The 21290-nt window shown below is 47.4% G+C and overlaps 1 protein-coding gene across 3 annotated transcripts in view; it reads right to left on the bottom strand.

Annotated features, from left to right (window-relative positions):
• The window catches only part of Tead1 (TEA domain family member 1), a 227429-nt gene extending 209981 nt beyond the window's left edge, over positions 1-17448 (bottom strand). For all 3 annotated transcript variants that reach the window (NM_001166584.2, NM_009346.4, NM_001166585.2), the window contains exon 1: positions 17078-17448. The gene's annotated coding sequence lies outside the window, so the exon portion shown is untranslated. The remainder of the gene's footprint in view (positions 1-17077) is intronic.
• Between the last annotated feature and the right edge of the window lie 3842 nt (positions 17449-21290).

Raw genomic sequence — 21290 nt, 5'->3', positions numbered from 1 at the left:
GGCCAGCTGACCAAGGAGCAATGGGTAACAAACACTCCACTGTGTATGCAGGAAGGCTACAATTTTATTCCTACTCTTAATTGACCAGACTTCTTTCCCTTCTGCACACACACAGGCACATATGTATACACGTGCTTAAACACACACAAGCAAACATACAGTCCAGGGCTTACAAGCAACAATCTGCGAAGCAACAGCCCCTCTACTCTCACAAGTAACCCTAATCAAGCTCAGGGGGTCACAAAAGACACCAGAGCAGGGAGGGGCTTTCTGGGAAGTTCAGTGAATAAGAAGGGTGTTGAGGGTTTCATAGCAAGTCCAGATGATCAAAATACATCATAGATGCATGAATAGATTATAAAAATGTTAGTACTGAAACCCTGGCACTTCTGGAAGCTCCCCTAACAATCTCCATCAGTTTATCAGCACAGACAAAACAAATCCACTGGATTTGTTTTTGGTCTCCTCCCCAACACAAACACAGAACAAGAAGCACACACAGGGCAAGTTTCGAGAGTGGTTTTCATAGGCGCTTACAGATATCAGCACAAGCTGGGGTGCAGAGGGAAAGAGGGGCAGGGAGGGAAGAAAACAAGGGCACAGGCTGGATGGGAGAGAGTGGAGAATAGGGAGGTGACCAGGTGAGGCCAAAGTGCAGGGGGCTGGCAGGCGCTGGGCAGCAGGGCTCCTCCATCAGACTTACTGATATCGTGACATCAGTGGCTCCTATCCAGAGTTCTCTCTTGAGAGCTTTCAGCAATGCCTCCTGTAGCTTCCACTGTGCTGGGAAGCCACAGGGTGGCAAGGAAAATTCCCTCCAGGCAGAGACTCGCCTTGTGAATTAAGAGGGTCTGCACCTACTTCTGGGTACCCGTGGAGTAAAAGGGTGGAGACAAGCCAGGTAAACTGTACCCACAGCACAGAAGAGCCATTAAAGGAAGTTTGTGAAGTAGGGGACATTAAATGGATATGACTTCCCAGGCCTGGGAGGTCAGCTCAGTGGAGTCAGAAGACCTTAATTTTGGATTACCCTCTCCCGCTGTTTCTAGGCTGAGCTGCACTGCCCGTGGCTTTGTTTTGCCAACAAGAAAGAATCCGCTAAAGCTGAAAGCCCAAGCACCAACTGAACTTCTGAGGAGATTATAGCTAGTTCTTTTAAAAACAAGCCTACACACACACACACACACACACCTTTTTCTACCTAAGTGATGTACCAACATGGGCCTAAAACATTTTCCAAGAAGCAGAGGCAGGAATAACTAAAAGTAAGTTAAGTAAGAGGCTTGTTAAACGAAAAGCACACACTGGGTTGTGACGTATAGGACGTGCTAGCACAGTCCCACAATGCAGTAAAGCGCTAGCCCTGCTCCTCCGAGACCTGCCAGGAACTACAAAGTCAACATGTTTTACTTATAAAGATAATAAATTAGTGAGACATTCTTTAAAATGACTGAAACATTAAATATATTCTATTTTGAATCCTTTGAACAGAGGACTTACGGACTTAATCCAGTATTTACTGAACAAATGCAATGGCCCCAGAAGTATCTTCAAATAAAGTCGGCAGCACGCAGGACCCAGAGTCACCATGGAGCGAGGCACGTCCACTTGGGCTCGGTTCGGTAGACAAGAGGTGAGACATCTACCAGGCAAACATGAGGAGGGAGCTTTGGTCTTTGGAGTCAAACCATGAACCACAGTGGAAGAAGGAAAAAAAAAAAGAGGCTACTCTTCAGTTTGGGGGATGTTTGGTAGACTCGGAAGCTGGAAGGGTGGTGGGAGGGGTTTATTATATAGCCCCAGGCAGGTCTCCTGGTTATCCTCCTGACTCAGTTTCCTAAATTACTGGAACTGCAGGCAATGCCACTGCACCCGACTAACTAGAGTTTTTCTTTAGTAAAACACAGGGTAAACAGAAGACGTGAGGAAATGGCAAAGAAGACCCAAAAGAGCCAGGCATGGGAACACACACACAACGTTAAGATGAACCGAGTAGCAGACGTACGTAGTGAGGTCCAATTCCAAACAGGAGCGTGGTATCAGAGACCCTGGCTAAAATAAAGTGTGACTTCAAAATTCTTCCCATAGAAGGAACGTAACTGCAGAGACACTTGTTATAAACCTGAGAGTTCACAAGAGGCTGAGCATGAAGGGGGCACAGGGTACGAGGAAAGTGTCCTCAGGAAGCAGGAAGCAACGAAAGCCACCGCGGCTAGCCAGCTATGAGTATGCGCAACTGACCAGAATGGATTCAGACACATCAGAAAACCTAAAATCTAAGACTACAAAAATCACAAGACAGAAGACTGGTAGACACTCGCCTAAGTAAGGCGCGAGGTTAGGGGTGACTCTGCCTTCCTTTTATGGAAATGGAAGGCAAGGTTAAACAAACAGCTGGCAAAAGTATCCCATTGCAATAGCATTCTAACAGAGGAAAAGAAACTGAAATACGGGATATAAAACGGGAATATGGTGCATCCATTTGTAAAGTCAGCAAGCATAACCAATCATGTTCCCATCATGAGACAGAGCAAACATTAGGTGCATGTCAAACAAAAAACTTAAACACCTGGGGGCTGGAGCAGTCCCGACCATCCAATTTGCAATGGTCAGTTCACAGCCACCTGTAACTCCAGCTCCAAAAGAGCCGCACACACAGACACATAATTTTTAAGAAAAAAAAAATTTAAACCAACCCAAAACAGATCAGACTCTAGATTTAGGAGCTTCTAGATCTAACTCCTAGTTGCTGAAATCCCAACACGGAGCAGAGAGCATGATCATCTTCAACGGTACTGTGTCGTGCCGCTGCAGAATCCAGATGGAGCTGACAGTGAGGATGGCGCTGGAGCTCGCTCTGGCGCGATCTCTCTCTCTCTCTCTCTCTCTCTCTCTCTCTCTCTCTCTCACACACACACACACACACACACACACACACACACACACACACACGTCACAGAGGGAGTTCAAGGGTCGGAAGATCCTTACCTTCTCCCTTGCTCACTGGTGTACGCACGCTCCAGGCTGGCTGACCTGTGACCTACAGGTTCTCCTGCCTCCCGCTCTCACATCGCTGTGGGAATGCTGGGTTTCCAGGCACTGGGGCTGCCTCTTTCTCCAGCTTTATGTGGCCTCTAAAGATCAGAACTCAGGTCCTGGAAATTGTGTGGCAAGCACTTTACCCACCCAGGCATCTCCACAACCCCACAGAGTTTGAAGAAACAGCCACCAGGCCTGACCTGTTGGTCTTGCTTGAACCCTGATCTGAACAATTTAACTAAGAGGAAACATTTTATGAGGCAATCAAGGAGCTCTGAGTAGCGATGCTAAGCAGTTATTAAGGTGCTAGTGTGACTGTGATAATGGGCTTGGTGGGGTTTCCTTTTTTTAATGTTTGTGTGTGTGTGTGTGTGTGTGTGTGTGTGTGTGTGTGTTCATGTACGTGTGTGTGCACATATGCATGTGTGATTGTGTGTACTTGTATACATGCAGGGGTATGTGTGCACACACTCGAGAGCGCACACGAGTGTTCATATGGTAATGTATATGTAGCTGAGCACAGGTGCTTGCAGGGACCAGAAGAGGGCATCAAACCCCTAGAACTGGAATTACAAGCCAGACAGGGGTAGTAGGAAAAGAACCCCAGTCCTCTCCTGGGAGAGCAGCAAGCGCTCTTAACTTCACAGCCATCTCTCCAGCTCCACCCACCCACACCCACTGTAAGAACACATACTGAAACTCCATAGATGAACCCACATGGCATCCAGAAATGCTTCAAGATAGAGATGGAGGAGAGGTGCCAGAAGAGGGCTGTGGCACCTTGAACAGAAATGGCTCAAGGGGGTAGAAGGGAGGGGGCTTTCCCTGACCTCTGCTAGCTGCACTTTCTCATGACTGAAAAAATCTAAAACAGAATAGAAACAGGAAAGTCAGACAGCAAAAGCAATAGGCGGCAGTCAGCTTCAGGGTGCCAGTGACCACAGTCCTAATTACAATGCCACTGTTCAGGAGGTACCGTGCCAATCCTTGAAAGCCCACAGCTGTCCATGCCACAGGTAAGAACCAGTGTTCCTCAGGATCAATGAAGCTCCCAGAGTCGAACATTAGTCAAACTCTCAAGTGCAGAGGCTAATGTAAATCACAAGTTGTCGTCTTTGCAAAAAACACTGAGTGCTGCGATCTATAAGCCAAGAACTCCAGTACAACAGGAGAGAGAGAAACAGAGAGAGAGACAGAGAGAGACAGAGAGAGGTCAGACCTGGCAATCTGTAACCCCAGAGCTCAGAAGATGGGATGGAGAAGGATGCACCTTGAAGCTAGCTTAGGCTAACACAAGATACTCAAAGGCAGGTGAGAGACAGAAGGAGAAAGGGTGAAGGGGATGGAGCAATAGCAGGAACTCCAGCCAAGAGGAGAGCTGGGAAGCCAAAAACACACCCAGTGGAGGCAGATGAGAAAGGTTCCATCTTAGCAGGACTGAGACCTGTGGTGGAGGGAGCCGGAAGCTCAGGCAAGGTTGGAGGGACACACAGTGAAGCTTCCTGAAGGCTGGCTGTGAGATTTGGTGGGCCTTACACCCACAAGCACTATTGCCTCCCACACCTTTCAGGGGAGGACACAGTGCCTGGCCTGGGGAGGATCACACTATCAATTGCAGAAAGAGCTTGGACCTGTGTCTGATGGCAGGGATATTAAGCTAATTTGCAGAAGCCTAAAAGTGAACTAAGCTGGGGTCACGCCAAAACTCTACAACACAAACATCTAAGGGGACCGAGAAGAGGGCTAGCTGTGGCAGACGAAAAGACAAGAACCCACAACTGGCAAGCAGGGACCCCAACCACCAACACACCCAAGGAGAAAAACAGTTACAAACCTTCCTCTCTCCTAAAAACCAAAGTGTCTCCACCTCATCTCAAAGTTCAGCCTCTAAATAGCAGGTGATAGCCCAGATGGGAAGGTGAGAGTGGAATTAATCAAGGTTATCTGGGGGTACCGATCCTAGCAGGTGTCATTTGCATAAAGCAGCCTTGGGGAAACTGAAGGCAAACCTCTAGACTGCCAGCCTAGAGACCAGTGGGGCAGAGCAGCCTCCAGCTTTCCAACCACACCTGCCCCTCCCCCCACGGACTACGGGAAGCACGCAGGCCCCCTGCTCTCACTTCCAGAGGCCAGACTCAGGTCCTCACAGAACTAAAAAACTAAAGCTAAAAGCTAGAGTTGACCTTTGCTCCTTCCGGGCCAGACAAATAGAAGGCTCCCCTGGGCCACACCCAACTGCTTAAGATCTCCACCACATGTTTATACTCAAGATGGAGAAAATGGAACTTACAGAGATAAAGTAGCCATCCTCTTTCCAAGGCAAAACCATTAACAGAGAAGTCTCTTTGTTTCCACATCAAGGACTGCCATAACTCATTCAAATTCCACAATAAAACCTGATAGGTGAGTTAATCCTAACTCCTTTGTTAGGCAGCCTATCAAAGAACTGACTGTGTGACCTTGGGAGGCTCACTAAACCTCTCGGAGCTCCTTCACAGGTCTCAATCACAAATGAAGTTTTTACATTTGAATGGCTGGTGTTTTAAGAATTGGCTTAAAAAAGAATTTACCTCCCTTTCCTACCCAAATTCCCACTGGGAAGCCCACTGATTATCACAACTAGAATGGATGAGGAGTGAACTGGCCTTAGAAGTGTGGGCTCCCAGATTCATCTCACACACACATTCAGGCAGATCCAGAGGCAGACACCCCAACATCACCCCAGATCTAAAGCCCTGTAGCTGGCTGGCAGCATGTTAGAGAGCTCGTCTGGCCCATGTGAGGCCCTGAGTCCCATCCCCAGAACAAGCCTGAGGCCACAGAAAAACCAATGGCAGAGGCTTCCCAACCAAAGCTCCCTACACCACCAGGGAGCTGAGGGACCGAGCCTCAAACTCACTGAGTACCTTCAATGCCCTCTACCACCAGCACCACAGATTTGAGCTCCTGGGCTCAAAGACCAAATCCAGAGGCTCCAGTCTCCCTCGAACCCCAAAGACACTGAACTGAATAAACATTAAGGCAACACACCCAGATAAGCCCCAGCATTGCTGGGCGGGGTGGCCGACGCCTTTAATCCCAGTACTCCAGAGGCAGAGTGAGTTCCAAGCCAGTCAAGCTATATACAGTGAGACCCTGTCTCAGACACCCACTAGCACCAAATGATTCATACTGACTTTTGGGTTGGGGCAAAGATTTCTTCCAAACATTCCTCAGGCTCCACCCCATTTTCTCCACCCATGTGTAGGACACTACTCCCATCTTCCTAAGAACTAAAGAGGGCACTGAATGCCTCAGGACCCCTACTCCTTCCTTTTCCACAGGACTACAAGCTCCAAGAGAAGATCTGAAACACACACAACAAAGCATATTGCAAAGCCACTCAAGCTTCCTTTCCAGACACTGTTCTTTCTACCTAGTAACAGGGAGTTGGCCAGTCTCTCATTAGAAATGCTATCTCCCACATCCCTTATGCACTGAGGTATTCTGAAAGGAAAACAGGGTGCCAGGACAAGCCACACTGAGCAGAAGTTTGAAACAGAGGCCACATCGTTAAGACAATCAGGATGGGACTGGAGGATGTGGGAGCAAGAAGAGCCCCGTGAACGATAGGAAAACAGGAGAGTGCAGAGGTTGAAAGCTCAGCTATCAATTAAAATGACTTAGACAGCCTTCCCCCACCACCTTACAATTGACAAACTGGACGTGGTAATAGGCAAGCTGCCCGTGTGCTATCCAGAGGTGACTTCATCTTCTACTTGATCCTTCATGATGTCATTTCACTAGATGCCATCAAGCTTGAGAGCAGCTGACAAGAGCGCTTCCCTAGCAAGCACAATTCGCTGTTCTCGATGGAAACACACAAGGTGAAGGCAGGAGGATGGGAGGCTCCAGGTTATCCTTGGCAATACAGTAAGCAAGGTTGATGCCTCCCTGGGCTACATAAGACCCTGTCTCAAACACAAAAGAAAAAAGTACATCTAACCAGTAACTATAAGGCATTCATCATTTGGGAGCCAAAAACTCAACCTTACTAGCACTTAGTAAGTGAAAGATTTCCTACACTTTGTTTTGAGACACCGTCTCATTTTATAGCTCCGGTTGGCTTGGAACTCAGAGATCTGCCGGTTTCTGACTCGCAGGACTAAGAATACACTAAGAAGAACCCAGGTCTTTAGTACATGCTAGGTCAGGACTACTACTGGGCTATACTCAACACAATAAAAGCTCTCAACCTATGTATGGGTCAAGTCCCCTTTGTAGTTACATATCACATATTTACATTATAACTCATAACAGTAGCAAAACTACAGTTATAAAGTAGCAACAAAATAATATTATGGTTGGAACTGCATTAACAGGTTGTAGCATTAGAAAGGTTGAAGGCCTATGCTTAAAAGGATCTTTCTGGGTCTTCTTGTCCCTTCTTCACTAAACCCAGCAAACTGACATAAGCTCCTTTCATTGGGTCTAAATACTAACTGCTTGAACCACCACCAAAACTCAAGGGACATGGCAGGGGTGCAACAGAGGGCAGTCAGAGCAGTGACTACATCCTGGGTTCATTGGTTTGAACACACAATTCACACACTGTAAAACCTGGGAGTATACAACACACTGTGTTCAAGAAAGCCGGGAAGAGGGCACTGTCGGGTTTTGAAATCTTGCTGTCCCTGAAGGCCTCCTTCCAGCCCCACCACTCTCCTCCTAAAATGTTGAAACCTTTTTAGTTTTAACTTTTTCAGATTGGGAAACCTGACTGAGCAGCACACCCTGCCACGCATGGCTTCTTAAGAGATAAGGACAGGAAGCCGATAAAATGCAGGTGGTCCCTGGCTCAGGCTCCCACAGAGCAATCGGTAACTGCTCAGCCTGTTCAGCCAGAGTGACCTAAAAACTCAGGGTCGATGACACACCCTGAGCTGTAGCTGAGAACCTGGGCAGACCAGGATCAGTTAGAACAGCTGACTTCCAAAACTACGCACATGAAATTGTGAAAGGATTCAAAGGAATAAAAAAACAACTCAACAGGCGATTTGGCTTCCCGGAGTGAGTGGGCTCAGTTATCCAGGAAATACCTGGAATTAGACATTCATCACTTAGGCTAACAAAAGTCCTGTCCCCTTAAATATGTAAATAGAAAATAAACAGAGAAAAAAAAAGCTGCGCCCCACCCCCCACAAGCACCTGAATTAGCATGTGAAATGTACCTGATCCAGAAAAAGGGAGGCTTAGAGGAGCAAAGACCAACTGTACAGTCTGCCTTCTTTGGGAGCACAGAGGCCAGGGAGCTGAGAGCCACTCCTGCAGCCTGCCCAAGAGCAGCCGACACATCACTCCAACGTTTAGCCCCATTTTCCAGGTGAGGAAATGGAAGGCAGCCTGCCTTAAGTAGTCTCAGAGTTTTGAAGAAGGCCAGACGTGGGGAGGCAAGAGTTTGAGGCTAGCCTGGTCTACATAATGAGGTTCAAGTCAGCCACAGCTACTTTAATAAAAACTAAAGTTACAAGGAGAACAGTGATGTTAGGCATGAGCTGTGTATGACCTTCCCTCTCCACCTCCCAGGTCCAAGCCGTTTGCACTGCCTCCCCAAGCCCCTTCCAACAATCACCAAAAGAATTTATAGACACCAAGCTCAGAATCAGGAAGGAAGCCACAAAAGGCCTTTCTTTTGGAAGGATATAAATTACCTATTATTTCCTGAAAAATTTTCATCTCATTCTTTATTACTACTTTGCAAAGGTAAGTCCAACTATCATACATTTACTGATGGATTCCTCCGAGTACTGTAAGCCTTGCCTGGATTTCCCTGGTTTTCGAGGAGCCATCCTGCAGGCTAACCGACCCCCCCCCCCCAGGCAGTCCCTAGAAAGTCTGATCTAAGTTAAGACTCCAGTGAGCACTTCACAATTGGTTATTACCCAGGGAACCTTCTCTACAGATTTACAGATAGGAAGGCGGGCAAGCATCCCAAGAGCTGAGGGTCATGAATTCCAGCATGACTTGGGCTGTACTAAACACCCTGCCCTAAAAGGAGGGGGTGGGGGCAAGGATGGGAGAGGAGAGGAAACTTCCTGGTGAAGATACCAAAGCCCAAGGACAGAAGATGATCTGCCCAATGTCATATTAGCCAAGACAACCTAGAATAACCAAACTCCACACAACCTCACTCCTGATGAGATGACATTCTGAGGTACGTTTGCTACTGACTTGTCTCAGGACAAACTACATGCAATCTAAAGGCTCTGAAAAGTATCTGAAATCAAGTGGACGATCAGAACCACCGCATGGCCAGTCACAAGATTCTCCCTTTCACACACATCCCAACTTACAAAACACTCAAGCCAGCTGGGGACGTATAGCTCAGCTGGTAGAATGCCTACAACTCAACAGTAAACCCAGGGTTCTGGTGTCAACACCACATAAACCCGGCATGGTGACACCTGCCCATAATCCCAGCACTCAGGAGGTGGGAACAGGACGGTCAGTTCAAAGCCATCCTCAGGTTACAGAGCCTGGGATGCATGAAATAAGAAAGATTAAAAAAAAAAAAAAAAAAAAAAAAAAAAAAAAAAAACTCTTGGGCTGAGGATGCAACTTAATGGAGGTATGAGAAAAAAAAGAGAGAATGGGGGCGGGAGGGGGAGCCTTGATGTTTAATACCACAAAAGTGAAAAGAAAATAAAGATTTGTCCTTTAGAACTCAGGAAATTCAATACACACACCTTCCCCACTGGCTTCTCACTACCTCTCCATATCTGCCTAGGAGGGCCCAGAGTCTGCTCACTAGCTGTCTTCCCATCGCCAAGTTGCTGTCACTGTTTAAATACACAGTTAAATACACAGTTGCAAGCAGACCAAGAGCATCAGGATGCCCGAGTGAGGACCGGATGATGAGCACCGTGGGCCCTGCAAGTCTGAAGCAGAGCTACCCTTGGGCTTTCTCCTGACCCCTCAGTGCTCAAATGCACAGGAGGGGCTCTAGAGCATATCCCACTCAGCGCAGGACCTCGGCAGCCAGAGCAGAACTCTGCTCTACGCCCTAGAAATCACATCTGGAAACAACTAACAACTACCGGCCTCTCCAGGGGAGTTGGGGATGCCAGACACAGAGAGGCCTGTCTTTCGTACAAAAAGATGGGCCAGTAAGATGGCGAGCACACACACAATCAATAGTAATAAATATTTCTTTAAAGGTCTTTGTGTACCTTGTTTTTTAATTCCAGAAAGATTCCTCTAAATTCCTAGGCACAGATAACTGAGGAAGCACTCACCCTGACTCTATCACAGGGTGAAAAGAAAAGCAAAGACACAGTCCCCTCTCGGGAGGAGATGTCTTCAGAGGTCTGCTAGGTTCTCAGGCTTCTGAGGAACCCAGCCCTTCAGGCTCTACGGCACAAGTAGAGTCTGACCAATGTATGAAGCAGAAATCAGCCTCTAAGTGGGTCTGTGTGCCCTCAATTACAAATCCAAATGTCAAAATTCAAAAACAGGTGAGGGACCTGAAGGGTAGGGGTGCACACAGGTGGGGAGGTGATGGGAAAAGGGTCTCACCGTAACTTCCCAGGCATGTGTAACTGAGGCAAAAACATCTGCTCAGCAGCTGGTAACTCAGTGGTCATGTGCAGGGCCAAACATCCTAAACCATGTCATGTGTGCACAGAGCCCTGCAGCCCCAGCAAGCTCACCAATGGGGTGATTCCAACTTGCATTCAGCTTTGCCGGACACCTAAATGATATTCTAGAGGCATTCCTTAATAATTCCTGGTTAAGAAAATAAGCTGCTTCCTGTCTCCAAATCCCTGGCCCTTTCCAGACATACATGTCATTCATTTCTGCACTTCGTGATGAAGGTGAAAGAAAATTAGGGAAGTTTTCAGCATGACTAACAGAAACCTTTCAACACACTAGAAATATCAGCCATGTTATCTCATTAGTACATAAAGCAAAAGCAGACTCTGAATTAAGGGAACCCTTAGCTCTACCAGTGTGAAAATGAACACTGGCATCCTGTTCTCTGCTGGTCTGCAACGGCAACCAACTCGAGCCAGCATCCTCATCCCTTCAGCTGATGGGAAACTGACTTTAACCACTATTGTCTTGGAGAGGCTCCGAGGTGAGGAGGCAGCGAGGGGGAAAGGACTGAAAGAAATCCTTCCAAAGGAAACAGGGCTCACAATGGTTTGGGAATCAGGCCCCAGAACACCCCTGCCAGGGTGATGGGTGATCTGAAAAACAAGGCATATCAAAGTGCTATTGATAAGCTGACTCAGTAGACAGCTTATCTGAGGCCCTCATGGACCATATGGTGCCCCAACTTCTGCTGCCTGTTGCTGCCACAACAATAGGCTTGTCTGCCCAGAAAGCACCGTGGTGGGACAGAAGCTCAGCAGCAGAGGCATGCCGCCCGCCCGGCTATAGTGTTTACATTTTATTTTGTGTCGTTAGCTTTGTGTGTCCCCGGCGGGGACTTGAAACACACACCACACACGCTTCGTGTCAGACACCAGGGTTACCTGCAGAATGCACATGGACGTGCGACATGTATGTGCTTGTGGATGGGAACAGATCAGGTGAACAAGAAAAGCAGATGTCAACTTCAGAATTAGAACATGGCTGGTGGGGGAGGGTGAGCGGGCGGGCTCCCAGCTAGCTCAGGAGCAGACAATGCTCTTTTCTCAAAAAACACTCTGGCCAGGCGGGCCTCGGGGAGTGGCTATTTAAAACACTTGGCTTCTTTTATTCCACCGCTGTAGAAGTGAATTCAGTTCTTCGGAGCCAGAGCAAATGAAGTCATTTGGTTTCTGTGGGTTCTCTATGCACTTCGGCAGTAGGAAACCGGCCATCCAAGTTGGCCTTTCCTCATTAACTCCGTTTTCCTTGAAAAAGACAGTAAAGTCATAGCAAAATTCTAGGATATGGGGCACTGAAATGGATGCTGTCAAAGCCATCAGGAAGTCATGGTGTGAAGACAAACAGGTATCGCCTTCCAAAGGCTTGGGTTGGCATGACAGACCGACCCGGACTTTGGTCAAATTATGTATCTTCTCAGAGGGTTTCCTGTCTTTGCAGATGATCATAAAATATTCATTTATCTAGTTGACTACCTATTAGGGGAAAAAAGACACTGGTTCCCAATAAGAACTCTGCAGCTACAGTGTCAGGTGACATTAAAGCTGCCCTAAGATGCAGGAGCTCAAGGTGGTTCAAAGCAAAAATGCAGGCAGAAGGCTCTCCCTCAATCCTCACAGCAGAGCTTCGGCAGAAAGATACTGGTTTCATCTGTGACACCAGCCCCATACCTAAGTGGACAACATTCTTGGATGAACTTCTCAAATTTTCTTAAACAGTCTCAGATTTAAAATCTCCTTTCAAGTTAAATTGAGATTGCACTTGAACTCTATCCAAGAGCAAAGCTGAACTGAATTATGATAATTAGAAAGCTGTGTCTATAATTTTTTTAAGAAGTCAGTAGAGTTGATATATTTTTTTTAAAAGTTCATGCCAGAGAATATAAGTTCAGTGTGTTCCCACATAACTAACATTTCTCACCATGGTGAGCAGTTTTTCAGTTTACCCATCAGTACTGCTGGGTAGTCCCAGGTCTCAGTACAGACAAACGTGTCAGATGCCGAGAAGCTCCCAGAACTTCCCCCTGCAGAGGTGGACCCTCAACTTCTTCATCAGTAAATTAGTCCACTTTTAAGTCTTAAGCTCATTTCCCAACGCTCTATCTTTCACCATTAAAAAAATGTTAATACGGGGTTGACATGTGGCTCAGTTGTTACAGGGGTTGTGACAGGCGCTATCATGAGACCAGAGTGTGATCCCAAGGAAGGGTATAATATAAACCCAGCATGGGTAACAGGTCTGTACTCCAGCACATGAGCAGCAGAAGAATGAAGATCGTGCATCCAGGATCATGCTCAGCTACACAGTATAAGCTGAAGGTCTCATACATGGGACCTGCTTCAAAAAACGAACAAAAAGCTAATGAAATCGTATGACAGAGCCTTACAAACAAGTGTGAGTAAGAAAAGAACATAGAAAATACGGGGGGGGGGGGGGACACGACGACACAGTCTTCCCTTGGGCTGCCACAAAACTGAAGACAGCTTCTCTGAAATACCATTTCCATTATCCAATCAGAAGACATGTGTGTGTGTGTGTGTGTGTGTGTGTGTGTGTGTGCGCGCACGCGCGCATCCATTATCCCCCGACCACAGCCTGAGCTAAGACACCCAATGGTGTAAGCTAACAAAATGGGAACTTGGGATCAGGGGATAGCCCACCCTCTGGGCAACACTGACCTGAAGATCCCTGCCCTGCAAAACCAAAACTTGCCATTTGCTTGGACCAAGTGAAAAAAATGCACATTTCAAAACTCTCCTACTCTGCACCAATGCAAAGTTGGAACATTTCTAAAGAAATGATCCCATTCCAACCTCAAGTTCAAACATGGACCAGCATTAAGGAGAACCATAAAAAAAGAACCTCAAAGGACTGGCAATACAATTCACATCTTTGAAACTGAACAAAAATTCTCCAAAAATGGAGACCCACTGCCCTAGAAGCCAGAAGGGTGCAACACCCTGTTCAGATATGCACAGTAGCCACACAACAGGATCTAAAGAAGTGTCTACCAAAAGGCCTAGCCCTGAGCCAGTGCTAAGGACTGACCTGAATTGCTTTATCACCTTGATGAATAACAATATTAACACTACATGACTTAGGTTCCTACATAAAAATATGATGATCTGAAACCTCTACACCTAATGGAAGAAAAGGCAGCACGTAGCTCCAGAACATAATGGCAGCCATCGCCAGTGCCCCGTCAGTCAAGCACAGCGTATGATAGTCGGTGAGCGACTATACTGTCCTTACAGAATTCAGAAGTAGGCTATAAGCACTCTGCGATTCCAGTTGCAAAACTGTAATAAAAGAGAAGTCTGCCTTAACTAACAAAAACGATAAAGGTTTTCTTGCAGTTTGGGGGGAGCAAGCTGAGCACTAGCATTAGCCAGTATTTCTTAAGCCATAAAAAGAAAAAAAAAAAAGACCCTACTCAAAAGTTGTACCACTCCACAGAATCCTCCCAAGGGCTGTTACTCAGAAACACACACACACATACTTCTGCTTTCATACTACCTTCATGGGGAAACAGAACCAAACACATAAAATGGTAGCTTTGAAGCAAGGGCCCTAATTTCTCTGCACAGATACGGTTATTCTTTTTAAGCCCACTGGATCATACACAGTTATCTGCATGGACCTCGGGAGTGATTAAGACACCATCACAATTTCCATTTGCAAGCAGTTTAATTACACTCACAATTAACCCATAACACATGAGATTAGAGAGGCAAGTAATCCTACAGATGTCCAGGCTCTTCTTGTACAACCAAGGACTGGGGACTGAGGAGATCTATCTACTTCCAAAGCCCGCAACAACTGCCTGATGCTGCTAATGGTCTGTCTCTTGGTTGGGGTCTCCATTCCCTCCACAGACAGTATGATACCAAACACAGTCTAGACACAGATAGTTCCATAAAGATGTATCTTCTTACATTTGCTTCTGCCTATTGGCAGAACCAACTAAAATCAAGTCTATGCACTAGTGAACTTAAAAAAATAATAATAATCTTTTTCTTAGTTTTCTGTCTTCTTCCCAAATCAGAAGATGCCAGAATCCAAAGCAACTATGTGAACATATAATCCCAGCTGTATACAGCAAAGAGAGGGAGAGAAAGCAGGAGGGGCAGGAAGCCAGCTCCCCACCAGGTGACCCCTGCAGACCCACCTGCACCATTTCACAGGGCTGTAAGGGAAGCACACACTGTACGTACCACAGTACAAGCGAGTTACTCATTCAGTTAGTGCAGTCTGTGTCAGTCTATGCTACATTATCTGCCAGCTTCAAATTAAAGGTCACTAACTATATACATGTCCTGCTCAGTCCTGGCCTTTGCTTGTACAAAACCTCCAATAACCCCAAAATGTTCCCTAGAATTTATAAAGAACCCCAGGAAGAAGGAACTCACACAATGATTCTTTTTCCCCTTCTTCTCTCCGCCCGCCCTTTTTTTTTTTTTTAAACTCTTTTATAAAGGCAAAGTGTCTCTCTGGCTTTGTTTCAAACTTGTTTTTAAAAAATAAAAAGTATTCTAATATTTCCCTAAATCTTCAATTTAAACAATACTTGCCATTAAACAGAAAATAAAATGGCTTACTAAGGACATGAACAAGACTCAGTAATGGAGACAGCTTATCAGCTCATTTTTTATACAAACAACAAATAAAGCAATTGCAAACTCTGTTGAAAACCTGAAACCTAAGAGTCCGACACAGAGTTACACATTCAAAGAAATAGTACACAAAAATATCTTATGACCATTTATGGAAATACTGAGATTAGAAAAATACGCCTTTCCTCCTTAAAATCATCAATTTAAAACCTTGCTGTTGACAAAGGTTCAGCTAAACGCATTTGTCTTTCCGGAGTCGTGCTGTAACTGGGTCTACTGTTTCCTTCTAAAGAGGAAAGATTCTTACCAAAGTTGGATCTAAGTCTGGCCCTTATAAGCATTCAGATGCGCTTGGGCCCAAAGATCCTGCTATTCACAGAAAAGCGCAGACTCCGCTGAAAGGCGGAAGCCCCTGGCACAGTCTGTACAGCCTGAGGACTATTCCCAGCCTCAGTCTCAAGGCAGATTAGCCCCCACCCAAGAGCTCAGGCTTGCACAGACAAGCTACCCCTTGGCTCCGGGTAGATCGAGTCTCCCTAACGGGAAGGATCTGTCCACCCGGGGAACCACCTGCAGGCACTCGGCACACTCTAAGCCACCAGACCACCTAAACTAACAACGAATCCAGGCCACAGGGCGTAAAGGAGACTGCGATTCTGTTACTTGGCATTATCTGTAGGAATTGAAATATTTTCCATTCACTATTTTGAAATATGATCGTATTTACAGACCTTTTTGTTCCAAGGACCTCGGCTCCTTTCAAATGGCGCTATTTTAAAACCCCGGCCTTTCTACACTACCGATTCCTGGAATATCTGTCTGTAAGTTTCCAGCGCTGAGATCAATTTGCATTTCTGTAAATCACAGACAGCTTCTAAGAACTTAACAAGCCTCCTGAGAAACGCTGGTGGCTGGTATTTCATTGTTTCATAAATATTTTTATACGGGTGACACCATTCAACTTAAAATAAATCTTTAAAAAGGAAGACGATTAAGACCGAGGAAAATTAGTCTGGCTTTTATTTTCACGGGAAGAAGATAAGTGAAGTGTGAGCCCCACTTCTTAAAATGTAGCTTTGATTATTTTAAAAAATGCATTAAAAAAGAAAAAGGAAACTCCTAGAAGTTGAACTTTCTTTCAAACGGGCCTCTAGACTTTGAAAACAAGTGGTGCTTTCGCGAACAAAGGCTAAAAGTGTCCCCAGATTTTTTTTGGGGTCCTCCTGGGGATCGTATCTCCTCCAATAAACAAACAAATCCCCCAGTATTTCCTACCGAGGGGAAGTTTTCCAGGGAGAGTCTACTCCCGGGTTTGGTGGTAAGTGCGACTCAGTCTTTTTTGGACACAATGTTTCTGCTGACTCCTGAAAATTTTCCACTTGAATGTGCACTGGAGCGGCGGCGGCGGCGGCGGCAGCTCTGGAGAGGCGGCAAGAGCGAGAGAGCCCTCTTTCATCTCCCGGGAGGAGGAGCCCGGATCGGCGCGGACCCCGAAGGGGCCGGGCGCCGGGGGAGTCACCGGGCTGCAGGCTCTAAGCTGCGCGCCGAACGCTCTCCCACCCGCGATCGCGCCAAACTCGGCGCTTCCCAGGCAAGGAGCGAGGTGCGCGGGAGAGGGACGCTGGAGAGAGGGGCGCGCAGAAAGGCGAGCGGGGCCGCCTGTTGCCGCGCAGGGTTGCGGCCCAACTTGCAGGGCGGCGGGGCCGCTCCCCTCTTGGAGCCGCACACAAAGCGCCGATCGCGGTGACGCCTAGACAGCCCGCGCCCCCGAGTCCGCCCCGCGCGCAACTTACCACGGCAGCCCGAGCGGGCGCGGCAAACTTCGGGGCGCTGGGCCGCCGCCCCCGCGTTACTCCAGCCGGTACTCCCTGCGGTACTCCCGCGCCGGGCAGCCCCAACCCGGCCTCGCCGGCTCCCGGGACGGGCAGGGCGCGCCGGGGCAGCTGCCCGCGCTCCGGCGACGCTGCGCGCTGGGGGGTCAGCGCATGGCCTGCGCCCCGCCGCGGCCGCCCCGGGCCCGGGCCCCGGCGCGCGGACTCCCCGCGAGCTGGAAGCGAGTGTGCGAAGTGCTGGGGGGCGCCCGCGGCGGGCGGCGGGGCCGCGGAGGCTCGGCTCGGCTCGGGCGGCGCGGCGCGGCGCGAGCGATGCGAAGAATGTGCGGAATGAGGACAGGAATGAAATGAACGCCAGGACCGAACTCGCTCCGGAGGGGTGGGGCCTCGGTGACGTCATGCCGCCGGGTCCTGGATGGGGCGGGGCCTGCCGCCGCGGTGACGTCATGGTGTGGGGCGGGACGCGTGGGGCGGGACTTGGCGCCCACGGGGGAGCGAGCCGCGCGCGATGGCGGGGGCTCAGGGCTTTGTGCGGTCCGAGGCGGGGCGGCCGGATACTAGGAATGCCGGGTGTGCGCCCTCCGCCTGCTGTGCCTCAGTTTACCCCCTCCTGGTTTGCACAGGCAACGACGCTCCCAGGCTGGAAGGGAGGTTGCTCTTCAGGAAACTGAGGCCGGAGTGGGCGGCTTCCCCAGCCCGCCACTCCTCCTCTAGCCGTTTCGCTTTACCCAAGTTCGGGGTGCTCGCGCAAATTCTGGGCTTTGCGAACTCCGGGTTGGAGCGTCACGGAGTCCTCGCCCGCCTCCTGCCCTGTCTTTCTAGAAGTGAAGCTCACTCGTGCTGCGAGTTGAGTCTACAGAAATCCTGCACCCGGTTAAATAAAATAAATAAAGTCTTGCCTGGCTGCAAAAAGCAGCTTTGTGCCGTCCCTTTATGGAGAAAGTGAGAATCAATCATAAAAGGTTTGAACTCTTTTTGGAGTGGACGGCGCCTCAGTACTTGAGAAACTCCGGTAAAGTTAACGGAGGCTGGGACAGACATGCTGGCAGTTTGGGCCGGTAGCAGTCCGTAGTTTCCCAGAAAGGAGCCGGCCCTTCCCGCACCGGGACTTCCTTCTTTCAGCTCTGGCTTCAGAACAAACTAATGGCGCCTGTTTTGTGCCCGAGGATTCCTGGAGTGTGCATAACTCAGGAAAGCCAATGGGACTCACTGAGCGCGTTTGATCGGAAACAACGATTACCAGTGCGTTTTAAAGGCAGAAATATCTTTCTCTAATGCATTTTTAAAATTATACGTCAAGAGAATTGAAGACTCCCATGCCGTTGTAAAAAGTAATACAGAGACATTCTTTGTTCGCTTCACTCAGCTCTTCCCCACGCCTGTCAACCAAAATTATATCCCAGCCAGGGTATTAATTTTCGAGCAGATTTTCCAGATCAACTTGTACACATCACTGTGTATTTTTTTAATTCTATACATTCTATAATTTCTCACCTGTGTAGATGTCCACCGCAATCAGGTACAAATGTGTATTATTTCCAGTTACTATGCAGTAATGTGACAGGTTGACAGTAAGAACTTCACACACCCGAGCAGAGTATTAGAAAATACACGACGATTTTTCCCTTTAAAACTCTGGCAGGTGTATGTCTCTTTTCCAGATAGCCTTCCATTAACACCAGCGAATAAGACAGAGGGCAGAAAACGCCAGAAGCAGTTAAAAGCACTTGCTGCTCTGCAGAGGACCAGGCTCCTGTCAGGTTCCCCACATGGTCGCTTTCAACAGTCTGTAACTCCAGTTCCAGGAGCACCAGGCACAAACATGGTGTACACGTGCAGGTAAAACATTTGTAAACATAAATAAATAAGAGATTTTTATGTCTGGTAGCAGGGCGAGCCTACCAGTGGGTACATTTCTAAACCAGTATTTATCTTGCCCATGACAGGCCAGTTACCCTTCAGACTCCAGTTGCTCCTGACAATTTGGTGTTCTCTCATTTCTACTAAGCTAAGAATCCTTGGCCAAACTTCCAAAGCTAATCATGATATGCTATAACTCCTCGGCCTGTACGTTCTACAGCTTATTTCCATCAAAACACATATTCTTTGATATGTATGCTAAAAACCTTTTCTCCAAGGAAGCCTGTTCAGCTGGAGCCGGACACAGTAGCAATATAATCCCAGCATTCAGGAGGCTGAGGCAGGAGGATTGGTGAGAGTTTGAGGAAATCCTGAACTAAAGAATTGGATCCTCTCTGGAAGAGGAGAAGGGAGACAAAAAAAGAAAAGGGGGGGGGACTGGGGGGTGGGGACCTGATTAACTAGATGTCTCCTGCCCAGGACCCTGAAGCCACGTGGTCCAGGTATGCCATGTGTATTTGTTCTGTTAGTTCACAACCTATGTGTGCTTCTGGTGAGACTCGCCTGTATGAGACAGTGGTTAGGTCTCATTCAGCTAAGGTTATTCTGTCTAGGATCTGCTCAGAAATAGGAAATGCAGCATCATCTCTCTACCCATCTAGCTCATACCTTGTGTTCTCCTCATCTCCCTATTGGTCAAAACATTGGTCAGGACCTGTGAGTTTCCAGCTATCAGCAATTGAACCCATCTGAGGATGGAAACAGCAGCTGCCACCTGCTAAAATGATAGCAGTTTTCATGAGTCGAATTCATTCTTAGCCTCTAGCATTTTGCATTTACCGTCTCAATTAATCCCCACTGCACCTGTACATAGTAATTCTTATCCCAGTTTATACAGATGAGAAACAAGATGTAGGGACAAGCAGGGGATAGAAAATCCAGATTCTTTCTGTTTGTTTTGTTGTTTCATTGTTTTGTTTGGTTTTTCGAGACAGGGTTTTTCTGTGTAGCCCTGGCTGTCCTGGAACTCACTCTGTAGACCAGGCTGGCCTTGAACTCAGAAATCTGCCTGCCTCTGCCTCCCAAGTGCTGGGATTAAAGGCGTGCGCCACCACCGCCCGGCTCTTTCTGATTCATAGTTGATGCTTGTGTGTCTCACTCCTGAAAGAAATAGAAAGCACTACTGTACCAGGCAATGTTCTAAGTGCTGCCCCTGCATCGCCTCGCCTGACCCACTATGACGTAGGCACTGTTTTTTAAGTGTATTTTAAAATTATGAGTATATGGAGAGAGAGTGTTTATGTGAGCACAGTACCTACAGAAGCCAGAAAAGGGAGGGAGGGAGATTCCTCTGGAGTAGAAGTTAAAAGAGTTGCAAGCTGCATCATTTGGGCACTGGAAACTGAGAGCAGTAAGCACTCTTAACTGCTGAGCCATCTCTCTCAGCCTTGAGTTAAGTACTTTTATCATTTTATAGATAGACAAGCTGAGGACCAGAGAAGTAAGATAACTTGGCCTGGGTTATGTGCTTAGTAAATACAGACGAAGGATGTAAACCCAGGCAGTTCCACTTAAGACTGTGCTCTTAGCCATGCTTCTCAGGGTCCCCAATGCAGCACTCCACAGAACCTGGAAGACCTGAAGGGTCCTCTGACCCAGAGATGTAGCAACCTTAAACTATCTAATGATACAAGAAGTCCATTTCTCTTAAGCCTTCCCCCAAAGGAAGCTAACAGCTAACTTGTAACAGAGAGAAGGTAAGACACTGACACATCTCCCTGAGAAAGAGATTCCCACTCCTCTGCGTTGGTAGAACCCTGAGGGCATGGCTAAGAAAGTTACTTTTTTTCCAAGCTAAAATACATTGTAACAATAATTGGTTTCTACTAATTTAAGCTCACTTTCTTTCCTTTCATTCTTTCTTCCTTTCTTCCTCTCTTTCTTTCTCTCTTTCTTTCTTTCTTTCTTTCTTTCCTTCCTTCCTTCTTTCCTTCTTTCCTTCTTTCTTTCTTTCTTCCTTTCTTTCTTTCTTTCTTTCTCTCTGTTTCTTCTTTTCCTTTCCTTTTTTTTTAAGACAGTCTCTCACTAGATAACCCTGGCTGACCTAGAATTCACTATGTACACTACTCTAGCCTCAAACTCACAAAGATCCTTCTGCCTCTGCCTCACCCCACCACCCTATTACCCCAGTGCTGGAATTAAAACATGCACCATCATGTATATCACATCCAACTTTTTTTCTTTGTCTTTGTCTTGTTCTTTTTTTTTTTCCCCTTGAGACAGTCTTATAAATAGCTTGAGGTAGCCTCAAACT

The sequence above is a fragment of the Mus musculus genome, chromosome 7, assembly GCF_000001635.26.
Source record: "Mus musculus strain C57BL/6J chromosome 7, GRCm38.p6 C57BL/6J".
Classification (NCBI taxonomy): domain Eukaryota; kingdom Metazoa; phylum Chordata; class Mammalia; order Rodentia; family Muridae; genus Mus; species Mus musculus.
The sequence above is the reverse complement of the archived record's forward strand: the minus strand, read 5'-3'. Positions and strand labels throughout refer to the sequence as shown.